Genomic DNA, 14,242 nt, shown 5'->3' on the forward strand with positions numbered 1-14,242 from the left:
GTGTATTCTTTTTAGAATACTCATTCAGAAAAGTTATTTGACTTACTGGGATTCTACTTTCATGCTTTACCATCTTCTTTCTTAAACGCTGCTACATATTCACATGTTTTATTTAACATTTCAAACTTTGATACTTTTCATCATTTCTCTGAAAGGTGGATAGAGAGCCTCACTACCGCTATTCTATTCATACTACAGTTTTCCTTATTTACTGAGAATCGTATCTGTGCTTATACTTTATGCTCCCATACATTAAACCACAAACACTTAAGAAAATGTGATGCATCCTATTATTTTTCACAACATTTATATTTTCAAAGAAAAAATATAAATAAATTGTTATTTACCATAATCATTACAGAAACTGACAGAGGATGAAATGAAGTTGAATATCAGGGCTTTATAAAAGTTTCCCAAAACCCCAAGATACTGTTTATACAGAAGCCTTGCCAGTAGATTTTCCCATGTTGCATTCCACCTCCTATCTCTAATATTTCCATTTGTAAAAAAGATCCTGCCATCCTGTGGTAAGATTTGTGAGCAGGGTTAGGCATGCCCTGTAAGCTATGCAAAAAGAGACTGCAAGTGTCCGCCTCCTTGCTTGGCATCTACCTCCTATCAAATTAGCAGGAATTAGGTAGTTTATAAGGATCTGGGAGCAGCAGTGACACTGTTTTCCTTGATGCAAAGGAGTGCTGCCATCCCTCTAAAGACTTTTCATCACAGCTGTACAAAACACTCTACCCTCACCAAGCAAGCTCAGCTCTCCCTCCCTTCCAGAAAGACAGAAAATAGTAAATTCACATAACTCTGCCAGACTGTTCCACAGCCCAAAGGAGAATGGAGCGGAGCCCAGACAGGACCATCACACCCCACTGCCCCTTGGGGCTCCTTCCAGCAGAATTTCGGAGGGAGAGGAGGAACACACCAGGGCTGGGTGAAGTCGAGAGAGGTGATGGGGATGGGTTCCTCCATAGAATCATAGAATCATAGAAATCATAGAATCATTTAGGTTGGAAAAGACCTTTAAGATCATAAAGTCCAACCGCCAACCCAACACCCCCAGGCCTCCTAAACCATGTCCTCAAGTGCCACGTCTACATGTTTTTTGAGCACCCCCAGGGATGGTGACTCCCCCACCTCTCTGGGCAGCCTGTTCCAGTGCCCGACCGCTCTTGCAGTAAAGACATTGTTCCTAATATCCAACCTAAACCTCCCCTGGTGCAGCTTGAGGCCTTTTCCTCTCGTCCTATCATTAATTACTTGGGAGAAGAGCCTGACCCCCCCCTCACTCCAGCCCCTCTCAGGCAGCTGCAGAGAGCGAGAAGGGCTCCCCTCAGCCCCCCCTTCTCCAGGCTAAACCCCCCCAGCCCCCTCAGCCGCCCCCCAGCACACTTGTGCTCCAGACCCTGCCCCAGCCCCGCTGCCCTTCTCTGGACACGCTCCAGCCCCTCCAGGCCCTTCTTGTCCCGAGGGGCCCAAACCTGAGCCCAGCACTCGAGGTGGGGCCTCCCCAGGGCCGAGCACAGGGGCCCCATCCCTGCCCGGCTCCTGCTGGCCACACTATTCCATCTCCACTTCATGCTCTGTATCCTCATGACTCAAGGAGAAGGTGGTTAAAAAAAATCATTAGACAAGATATGTTTCCTCTAGAATAGGTTAAAATATATCAGTGTATCACCTGCACTCTACCATGGTTTGCTCAGTAAAATATCCCGCCTAAACAGTATGGCAGGGGAGGAAGAAGAAAGATGTGCACACAGTCTACTCTGTCATTGGGAAATAATTTACTAAATTGCTGATCTGGAGCTCCTATGTGTCAGGGGAGAAAAGTGAGCAAATAATCATCCAAATATATTTGAAAGTCCAATTTCAAAAATTGTTTTCTTTACTTGATTTGTTGCCTCCTCCTATCTGAATGTCACTGCACATCACTGAAGGTCTCCTCGTAACCTTAGCAACCTTCACATCACAGCTTGGGCTGGCAGCCATGGCAATCCCAAAATAAGTTCCTTTCAGGTCAAGTGTAATGACTGCTAAGATATTTCCCAATGCTGGCATACTTAAGGTCATTGTGCTAAAGGAATCAGGCTTCTATCTAGCTAGAGACAGTCAGATATTACTAAGTTTATCAAGCCTGAAAAGGCTATTCTCCCCTCTTTCCTCAAAGCTGGAAGTGGTTCAGCTTTTGAGCCCACACTGGACTTTTGATAGCAAAGCAGAGGCAGCGTGTGTTCATGGGGGCAATAAACCATGCACTAATCCCACGAGTGATGCTAACCTGAGCAACAGTGTGCTTGAAGATGTTATTTTGCTTTTGTCTAATTAATTAACAGAAGTGACAAACCAATTCAGTTACAAGAATTAAAGAACAGAAGATCTCAGATAATTAAACATTAACTCAATGAAAATCTGTTACTCCTTCCACAGTGTAAATTGGTTTATAAATTTCAGCGCCCAGCATTATTGCTTTTCATCAGTCCTTGAGCGCAAGAACTTGCAGGGCAAACCCATTAGAAGGTATATCAAGACAAAAAAGCCTCACGTGATAAATTCATTAGCCACACTTTTTCCACAGAGGCATTGTTATACGAGAGCTATGTGAATAATTAGTAAGCAAATTTTGCCTTGAGAGGGCTTTTTTGTTAACAAATTGTTTGTAAGGTGACTGCGGAGTTCTCCGATCCTAGAGTATTTGAAATCCATTCATTTCTTCAGCGTGAGTTGAGCACAGTTCATTTGCAAACACCTGGTTTCGGATATGTAAAATTCATACTATATTGGTTAGTAATGTAAATGAAATATTTCTCTGTTTCTGGATGAAATGACCGATCCTCCCTATGGAAGACAACCAAAAGGCACAACTTTATATAGTACTTTGAAAACCCATTAGCTCTATACGTGGTCATCTAACAAGACATGAGCAAGCTCCAGTATATGCCACTATCAGAATGCCCATCTTCTGTTATCACTGTTATTGCCTGTGGACCTCAGCTTTTCTGCTTCCACTGAAAGGAGAAAATGAAAACAAATTGACAGTGAATAATTAATCCTTAAAAAGGACTAGTTTATAACCTGACAGCAGAGCAAGACTATGATACCGCACTGCTTGATCCCTAAGAGAGCATCACCCTTGTTTTATTAGAGCGGCGAAGGACTGCGGCTGCTGCTCCTTCACCAGCCACCCGGCCCGACAGACCGGCAGCAAACGCCAGCAGCAGGTCATGTGCTCTCGCCACAGACCCAGGGAAGGGCCACACTGCACATTACGGGCAGCGGACACAAAAGCCTGGGCTAAGGGGGAACCACAAAGAAGAAACAGGAAATCTAGACACCAAACTAAGGCAGAAAAGACAGAAACGCTCCTTTTTGCTACTGCCTGAGCCTGAGAGATGTTTACTCTTCCTGCCAGTTCTCACTAGCTTCTGCTTACTCTTTTAGTGACAGCTTACTTGGTTCAAGCAAATCTGCTTCCTGTGCAATTTTGCCCCTTTCAGAAAGTGGAATCTATTTCAGAAACAGATTATTTATATGACAGCTAGTAGCTGTCAGGGCAGCATAAAAAGGCAACACAAAACTGGCACAAATTTGCAACGAGAAGTGGAGTAGAAGAGGGGCAGAAGCAGCAGGAAACCATTCTGATCAAAGCCAAATGCATTTTCCTATCAGTAGGAGAAAGGTCCTTAGGTCAATGTAGGCTAGAAACAATCCCTTATTTCCCCTCCATGTCTGCCCCCCACTTTCTACCACCCCACCCCACCCCCACTATATAATTTGATTGCCATGGTTGGTTCGGGCTGTTTGATTTTGTTTTCTTTCCAGGAGACTGGCTGAGTGACGTATGCTTCTGCTCCACAATGTAGGCAAGTCCTCGGGTGCTTGGTTAGTTTATCTTGCCTATGCTCCCAAGAATAAGTTTGTGCTCTGGGGTGTGGAATTAAAAACTGGCAGACTCAATGAAAGGATTTTATTTGCTCTGTCGCACGGTCCTCTGGGAAGCACCCAGGAATTTTGCCACACACATTTCCTGCTTGTGCAGCTGCCCAAGACATCCGTCATCTCCTTGATCTCTTTTGCTTCCCGTGCAGGGCACAAACATCCAAATGTGGCTTTTGCTCTTACAGAACAGATTTTGCAGGACTTCGAGGGGTGTTTTGCAACAGAAGGTGTTCAGGATGAAGCTTGTGTCTATCCTGCCGGACTTGTATTTCTCCTACGTGGTTGCCCGCAGTTATATGATGGAAGAAAGGACCTAAGGAGCTGCCTTCAGTTCTGCCTAGAGGTTTACTGTCTCCTTGATTTACCAAAAGCTATGCTTTTAATTCAAGCTTCCTTTAAGGTGGCATACTCTCTACCTCCATAGGTGAACACTCAGTTTATTTCTGGCATTTAGAGCATTGCCTGAAATTCTCCCCAAAATGCCAGAAAAGATATGGTAACACTTACAGCAAAGGATGCAACAGAGTGAATTAGCCGAGAGCTTTTTGCCTCTATGTTTTCCAGACCTTTCCTACCTGCAACCCTCCTCGAATATGGGAGCATCTCTAAAAACTAACAGGATGGACGTACAATCTACTTTCTTTCTTGGATGCCCTGGCTCCAGCAAAGACTGACACGCTAACATAAAGATTTAATCAAAGGCACAACAGTCATGTCTGTTCTCTATTTCAGAAATAAAGCCAGTGAGTGTAAGGGGAAAAGTGGGTATTTAAAGGTTGGGAGAAATATCAAGTGCACTCAATGGAAAAACCTTTCTAAATGATTTCCATACTTTATTTTACACCACCTAGGTCTTTAGGCAACCAAAACTCAACACACTTTTATTTAAAGGCTCATTTATTTTGGTGTGTCAACAAACCATTTCATCCATCAGCAGAGCTGATCTCGCAGCTAAACCAACCTTCCTCAGGGCTTAGAATTACCAAGAGCACCAAGTTACTATTTAAATAGAACAACCGATAAATGCAACCCAAGTCTCTGAAATCTTCTTAAAAGAAACAGGAGCCCTACTTGACAAACACAAGTGTTACTGAAATTGCAATGACTAAACCAATCCTGAGCTGACAACGTCACATGAGAGGATACGGATGAGAGATTAAGTCTTGGATCTAATTTGCTCTATTTAAACAGTAATTCAACATTGCTAGCAGCACAGTAAATGATTTTCTAACTCATTTATTTAAAAGGTCTTGGCCAGGATTGCTAGCTGCTTGTAACAAGCTTCAGAAGGACTGAATTAAAAATACAAGACTTCAAAAGGATCAAACAGCTACTGGAAATGTTTAGGGGGAGGAAAGGGAACAGTTAGCTAAACCAATCCACCCTGGGACTGAAAAGGGTTGAATCAGGACTGAGGTTAAGGTAACTGGAATGATTCTTACCTTTTGCAGCTGACCATCACAACATATGACAGAGCTTAAGTGAAAGAGTTTGTACATTTTCTTTAAAATGTGTAATATCCAAGCTATTGGACAGGGAACACTGGCAATACTGCTTAGCCAGGGAAGCCTAAAGCAGCAGCTCTGCAGCTGGAGCTTCCCTGGCCAGGAAAGGGCTGGACCTGTGGCAAACCAGGCAGGGCACAATGACTTAAGGGGGACTAGACTGACTTCAATACAGGTACTTCTGTTCCAGGAAACAAGTTCTTACGCTTGGGACCACCCAGAACAGTTGTTCTATACAGCTATCACAGGATACATCAAAGACCAAGTTTTCTATTATTGCTAACAATGGCCAAAATTGTGTAGGCAGGTGAAAATAAAGGGGGACAAGCACCTGCAGGCTGACCTGCTGAATATGGAATTTGGACTGCTGAGCTGGAGGTTATCACTGGACATGCTAAGGCCCCTTCCATTGCTGTTCTTCCATGATTCAGCTAATAGACGTGCTCTTTGACACGTTATCATCCATTGTTCATAACATGGAAGTGTTCACATTATCATTTCTACCTTCAGATGAATTAAGATAAGGAGAAAACTTATAACAGAGCTAGCACAGAGCCTCTACGGCATTCCCCTATTGCCAGTATTTACGGACGTTCACAAGGAATTTGCAGAAGCTCTGCATTTTTTTTAAACTGGAGCTTTCTCCAATCTCACTCTGTCTTGCGAGACAGCTTAAATTCTTTAACCTGCGTCACCGTGTGTGCTGACCTGGCAGCTGTGAAACAGTGCATTAGTAGCGCTGCTTAAAGCTGTTCGCTCACATGGGCACCAAGGTCACAGAACAGCTTTCTCCTTTGTACATCTCACTATCAGTTTGCAAAAGAGCTGCCAAACACTCCTGTATCAGTAGTTCAGCCCACACTTGCCCCGAGCCACACCGCACGGCAGCCACCGGTGCGGGGCACAGCGAGAGCTGGCAGTCATCTTTCATAGGGGTGAAATCGCACGGTGTGATTTGTTTGTGGAGTAAAAAGGACATCCTCTCACTGGGCACACTCAGAGACGAGCGAACAGCATTCATCGCGCCCACGACACAGCCCCTTGTGTTCCTCCTCGCAGATAACAGGGAGGGGGAGCACAGAAGTTTTGGCAGCGCTGACCTTCGTACGTTCTAGCACCCAGTCGCAAAGTACTGGTAGGGTTGCTTTAAACCATTCCACACCACAGCGGCGTCAGCTGGCTGGTGTAACATCCTGCACGCTCGTAATACAGGAAAACTAATGATAGCACGGTGCCACCTTTGGTATAGCTAACGGTTACCTAATATGCATAATGTCCTAAATTAAATCACAAACGCATCTGGAAATGGTTACTGGAAGTTGCAGTGTCTCATGAAAACCAAGCCCACCTCCCTTACACGCCAATAATCCAAGCTGAGTGTTTGCCGACCCTCCAGGCAGGTGCTATTACCATGGTAAGCACATGTCTCTTTGCCCAAAGACCAGACGTTCTGCAACTTCTGTTGATTCTTTACCAGATCAGTGAACAAAACACTTTGTAGAAAAGCATCTGTGACCGTGTACTTCTTGTGAAATCTAGATCCTTGCAGTGATTTGCTCATCTACATCTTAGTCAGATGGCATGAAGGATAGTGCTAAATGTGCACAGCAAACCCTTGTAAGACTCTGACTTGTTCATATCAAAAATAGCAACATTGCGGTTAATCTTCTGTAGCATGCGGAGTACGACAGAGGCACGGCGCGTTTTCTGGTGTGCTCAGCTCCCACGTCACAGAGAGGCTGCCTGTGCTCTCAGAATACTTCTGCAGCACTCAGAAATTGCAAAAAGTCCCTAAACAAGAAAGAAGCTAGATTTGAAGTTGGGCTGCGAGATTTCCAGAAGACTTATTTCATCATGTGAATCACGTTCAAAAAAATATCGTTGGAAATAATATTTGTACACAGGGAAGGTGACAATAAAGCCACCTGTACCAGCTTGCAATGGAAGCTGTGCCCTGGGTTGAGCGGGTCAAGATACCGATCAGCATTCGTCCCCTTGGGCTTGTAGTCCACTGGCAGCGGAGCATGGCACGATGCCGTGACTCCACACAGGGGATTTATATTCTGGCATTCCCGGGACAGCAGAGCCTGGCACGGGATTTGCAGATGGGTGATGCGGCTCTGCACGTGTAAATCCAGCTTCACTATGGAAGAGGAATCACATCTGGGCTGCGGGTGGTCGCAGTAACAGCAGACCAGTGCACTGACAGGTGTGCTTCTCCCCTTGCTCCTCTGGAAAGCCCTACACCCTATCTAAAACCTATAACCTTGTGAAGACAAGTGATTGCCATCAACTGGAGGTGAATAAACATTTTCAACATTGATAGTTTTTTGTTGTTGTTGCAAATACTTAAAAAATATAAATTATAATATATTATTTAATAAATACCACAATATTTTTTCCCTGTATGTTTCTGGGGTTTAGTAATCAAGACAGATTGCACGCTTGAACTTGGAAATGGCCTACAAAATTAACGTTTTACCAAAATCACTTAAGTAACTGAGCTACAACTCTGGAAAATAGAACTTATCTACCTAAAGATGCCCAAGTAAAGGATTAACTGCTTTAGTGTTTGCAGTGACCTCAGGGTAGATGATCACTGTCATAGGATCAAGAATCCTCAGAAATGAAGTGAAATGATCCAGTGTTTAAATACTCCTCTGCTCACAGTAAAAATCATTGTAAGTCAAAACAAGAAACTGCAATCCTGACGGCCAAGATAGCCCTGATGGTTTTTGACTTGACACGCTTTTTCCCCTAATGTGACTGGAACAGTTCCCGTGAAGCATTTATCCTTCCAGACAGATTGGGAGGGTGGGGGTGAGGGGAGATGTGGAAAAAAATAAAGCAAAATAAAACCCACAACCCACATCGTATTCAAGTCAAAAGACAGATGCAATCAGGAATAAATTATGACAAATTCATATCCAACGAACCTGCTCTCCACTCCTTTTAGACTCAATCCTTCTCTTTCTCTGCCTGCACACAACTGCACTGATCCAACTCCCTGCTGTAGCAAGAATTGCCTAAGGATGAACTCGGCTTCACTTAAATGTAAGGCTGAAATAATAGGGGTGAGTTTTGTTTTTTCTTTTAATAGATCAGATTGCTAGCGTCACAGAAACTTAGTATGAATTCAGTGATTTTTAGTCATCCTTCTATGGAGAAAAACTTAACCTAGATTTCAGAAATGGACAAGTATTTGCACTTACATTTGATTAACAAATTAGAAAATCTACATTGGGATATAAAATGCAAAACCTGGTCCCACAAAAGCCACTGGGAAAGGCCTCAGGAGGAAAGAAAGAGATAACAAGCATCACGTGCTTGGCGTTACTGCCTCCTGTGACCAGGACATGCTGTAGTATCCGAACAATCAGTAAGAAAATACAAGGCACGGACTGCTTCTGAGTTCAACACACCTGGCAATTCCTTAACAAGCAAAAATTGAATGGGATTGGCTTTTAAGGAATGAGAGAAGCAGCAAGCCAGTTCACTTTAAAAATACTGACAATTTAAGACATGGACTATAATGGAGATTTTCAGTAATAGACAGGCAGGGACCTAAAATGGTTTACATAGGAGATTAAAAGCTCCAGACTTTAATTAGATAAGACTTTCTTGTTAGCAGATCTAACTACACTACTTTTTTATTTCTCCAGAAGAATTTGTAAGAAAGTCTGGGTGTCACGAATAAGGAGGTAGCTCTGGCAATAGGGACTGTTGATACCCTATTGTAGTAGAAACCACTGCTGAGAAAACCAAACAGACACACCAAAGGGAAGACCACTGACCCAGCACAGCAATTTCCATGATGCTCACCCACACAGAGGTACAGACTGGGAAAGCTCCCCTAAATATTAAGAAACTGGGAGGACAGTACAATCAGGAGCAACAAAATTTACTGTATTTTAAAAACGAATAGGTTCCTGAAAGCAACAAGCTCTGGAAATGGCTTAAAATGAATATTGTGCTCTACTTTATTCAGGCAATTATTTGCCACATTTTGCAACAATATTTTCTGAGCTGGAGCTATGTAAAAGTGGTCTCAGTGCAATGATTTGATCAGCTCCCTCCATATATCCAGTGTTAAATCCAAATAGTTTCATTAAAAACCAAATAATAAAAGCTTTCCACGTTTTACTTTTCCTCCTGCAGATCAAGCACAAACATGGGAGAACGTTTCAGTGAAAAATTACAAATACAGACTAGACTGTATTACAGTTCCTGCAATACAGGTGAAAGCAGAGGCATTACATTCGGTCCAGGAGCTCGTAGAAAGTTTAGCAGCATCGCTTCTTAGGCACTATCCAACTCCCAGGTGGCATTTAGAAGGTAATAGTTAGAAAAAAGATAATTTCATTAAAATCTGGGACCTCTGTAAGTGCCAAGGAACACAAAAACCTACCAAAGAACAAGCAGGTCAACACCCCACCGGACATGCATTCCTATCTCATGTTCGAGCTCTGAGCACCATCCAGCATCGAGCAGTTTTCTGAAGTATTTCAAGGTATCATTTTTTAATATATACATGAACGTATAACTTGGTCTGCATTTTAGTAAAAGCAAGATTGAGAAACGCAGCTTTGCATCAGGAGGAAAGGTCCTCTAACAGTTAGGAACAGATTAACCATCTCTCCCGTATTTCGTGGGACACGGCCACACAGATTGCCAACAGAAGACACATCTCAAAGTCAGCAAATTTCAACGTAAGACCTATCTCCTTAGTCCCACTCCAATTCACAGAAGAAGAAGAAAGATCTGGTTTGGCTCTCAGCTCAGGGGCTGGGAACCAAAACACGAAATGGTGCCACATGTATTGTTTATCATTACAGGTTTGACACTAGAGTCTAATATTTTACCGGGTTGATAGATGAACTTCACCCTCTGGAATACATGAAACTTCAGGTGAGAGCAGTTCCAGAACATCTTTCATTACACGCCAAAAGGCCTCTCCCTGGGGCTCCAACATCACTGGACCCTTCTTTTAGTAGGTCTTACGGTATCTTCTCAAATCTTAAACGTAAATCTTACTTTATACTTCTCATCTTATTTATTTTTATTTCTAGTTCATTATTTTAAAGAGCTTCCCAAGAACTCAAAAGGACAGCATTGGAAGTACAGCTTTATACTGCGCCCTCTACTCTGTGCCTTATAAAGGGAGGCCAGAGACTAATGGGTGAGGGGCTGCATAAGGAGGAGAAAAGGACCTGGACAAATTTAAATTCGTAAAAATCCCTCTTCTTCAGATGTTATGTATTAGCAGTCAGTAGTAACCAGTGATCTCCTTTTCAAAAAAAACAGGAATTCTGGTCACACCAAATGTGGAGAAAGGCAGAACAACCTCTAATAAACTCAGTTTCTTCAGAAAGGCAATCTACCTAAAGCAAAAACATTGTGCAGCAACTTACTGGCTTTGCTGAATGTTTTTTTCTTTCCCCCATTCCCAAAAAACAGGACTGGGGATGGATCCTGACTTATTAACTTGCCATTAGAAACCTGCCAGGTTTTCTACCAGGTTACCTGATAACATCAGAAAAAAAAAAAAAATGCCAAGAATCAGGAAGCTGCAAAAGTCCTGGAAATAATTTTTACTCCCTGTTTCCTGCTCACTGTTCCACAGCAGAAAATAAGAAAGCCATACTCTTGACCCAGAGACAAAGCCCAAGATTCATCCATTTTGCTCAGTTTCCAGGTACTCTTTCACTGGAAATGGAGCGTAAAGCCCATTCCAGGTAAGCCACTGAGGCCCGAGCTCCCTGCTCTGGACCAGCCACCACAGCAGCCCCAAGGTCTTCCAGTCTCACAGGTTATGCACCAAGGAAGATTACCAGCACCTCCCAGTCTCCGCCCAGGGCTGAAGAAGCTCCAAGGTGCCCATGTTGAACTGGGACTCTTCCAGCATCCAGGCTAGGCTGGGATCCCAGTGAATTCCAGCTCTACACCTGAGACAGAAGACTGGTTGGTCTAGGCCACCTCCACAGGAGCATGTCTCTAGGTGCCAGGACAATTGCATTTCCTCCGCCAAAAACACTTACAGTAAATTTTTTTGGGTTTTGGTTTTGTTTGGGTTTTTTTGTGGGTTTTTTGGGTGTTTTTTGGTAGTATCACTTAGCATTTCCTTTTGAAGGATATGCACGAAATTCCTATATAGCATTCCAACACTGAACACCATTAGAAGCTGTTACTGATACTCCTGTCTCATGAAACACCTCCCAGCTAGGTATCCAAATATGCAGGGATTTTTTTAAAAAACTTTTTTTTAATATTGAAGTTGTGTCCATATGATGGAACCATTTCGTGGGAAAATATGACACGTTTTATAAAATATACACTAAGGGGATATGTAAGAAACCCAGTTCATTATAAACAGAAAAGGGGTCAGGAAAAAGGTACTCACTAGGTATTTAGCTTTCCACAGTTCTCGCAAATGAGTGCTTTGTTTTGCAGTTTTTGAAATTTTTAATATTGTTTTGTTGGCTTTCATAACAGTGGAGAAATATCCTTGTAAGGTTAGACTCTCAGTGCAGTTTTATTCTAACAATTCTGTATTAAAACAATAAAATATAAATTCTAAATGTTTTCATGCCAGAATGATCTATTTTCATGAGAAGACAGTATTGTCTTCCTGATTTTGTTGTCATTAGAAGTCGTGATTATTATGCCTGTGTCATTAACTACTTTTCAGCTAAGTCTCTGGTTAATTGTTCACTCCACAACAATCTCTCTCTCATTCATGCATTGTTTATGAGGCTTTTAAATGGCTTCTTGTTTATTGAGGTCTGATTTACTTGATTATACTCTCATCCATTGTTTAAATGAAAAATTATTCCTCATAGTTGTTACCAGGCTTTGGCCATTAATTATTGCTGTGATATTACCTCTTTTAGATATAACTCCTTTTGTGTTATTACTTTACAAAGATTTGTTTTCTGCAAACGGTCCATGACAGATTTATAATACTTTCTTTGAAATATATAGACAACAGAATGCTTGCAGAGGGCTACAAACAGATGAAAACAAAGGAAAATAAGTAACAGAACTAAATGCATTGCTGTTTATGATACATGTGTTGGTCTCAGTTTGGCTGACAGCTTAAAGACATCATGCAGATGGACAGATATAAAATCAGTGCTGGGCAAAATTGATATTTTGAGGGCAATCACATGAGCAATAAAAATCAGTTTAAGTTCGATGAAAGCAGAACACTTAGGTTTTCGTAACAGTCTCATATTTTAAGTCAACCTTAATATCTGATTGCCTAAACCAAAGAACTTACTCTGCTTTGAAAAAATATAGATAAATTTTGAAATGTTTGGGTTTTTTCTATTCCCAAAGTTTTCTCTATATGCAGGGGGCTATTGCTATCACCATATTGCTGTTTGTTTCTTAATGCCTTCTGAAGAATTGTGAAAAAAATGCTCTAGGTGCAACTATATGCTGTGCGTTAACTGTGTTTAGACATAAAAGTACCTCAAGCTGAGGTTAGACGAGCATTTGTTTAGTTGTAAGCGTCTGACCTTGCCACTGCCGTGGTCTCAAAGAAGAGTTTAACTGCAAACGCTGCCTTTGCTGGTAGGGCCATATCCTGAACGGTGTCACGGCGCAATGGATTTGTGCTGAACGATGAATCATTAAGTAGCTGTCTCTGTATTTCATCCCAGAGGGGACCAGACAGTGTTGCAGTAGTAAATGAAGCAATTTGTATACACATACGGATTATAAAGCAGTCTAGATGAATATTTTCAGAGTAAGCACGGTGTTCTGCAGACGCAAAGTCACTCTCTAAGTCTCTTCACAACAAATGTCAAGCTGAACTTCTTTACATAGAATCCAACAGGCACAACCACCTCCTGCCCACCACGTAGGTACAGATTTCACATAATACTGGAATGGACTATACTGAAATAACCTCTCATGTCTAGTAAGTAAGATAAACTCCACTAGGATAAAGAACCTCCATATTGATACAGGTGCATCCACATTCAGGCTTATGGCTCCAGCTACAGAATGATACCCACACCAGCACTGTTAGCATAGTCTGTAGTCTGCAGAAGAAAGAAAGGATAAAATTCAGGTGAGCAAGTCTGTGGTTGCTTGCTTCAATACAAGTGTAACACCTGAAAACCACGGGCTAGGCACAATGCAGTTTTACAGTTTCTCACGCCACTTTAACTGAGTCAACGCCTCCTCAAGGACCGAGCACCTGCTACTTGCTAAATTGCACTGGGATCACTTTCATTCCCCGACAAGATTAAGGAAAAGAGTTAGCCGCATTTATTTCCGTAACATATAAAGTTATAGATTTCATTAAAACTGAAAACAAACTTTAGAAAGAAAACAGACTAAGAAAAAGGCCTACCCTTTGCAACTCAGATCTGACAGTGGCAGCCGTACTGATTTCTTGCTCAGGCTCTCCCAGTTCTCTGCCTGGACAAATGCCTTCTCCAGACACTCTGCCCCTTGGCCAGTCATCACAGCCAGCTTCTTGCTAAAGGTGCTTAAAAGCCTCCGCTGCCTTTGGGAGCGGCAAGTCTCTGCAGCCGAGTGCCGGCATATGGAACGCCTGTGCCGGAACCGGGACTCTCTCCTGTCCTTTCCTGGGGGAGAGCCAATTTCTTCCCCACTCCTCCATCTTCTTTACCTTGCATTTCCATTGTATGCCTCACCCCTAGCTCCAGGGTGGCATTTCCTATCTCTAACATTTTTTAAGACTGTCATAAAACCTTATAAATGATACGTAATTAGCAGCATTAATTGCACTTGCGTCCCATTCCGTTCATAACTTCCACATTACA

This window comes from Phalacrocorax carbo, chromosome 13 (assembly GCF_963921805.1).
Source record: "Phalacrocorax carbo chromosome 13, bPhaCar2.1, whole genome shotgun sequence".
NCBI classification, from domain to species: Eukaryota; Metazoa; Chordata; class Aves; order Suliformes; family Phalacrocoracidae; genus Phalacrocorax; species Phalacrocorax carbo.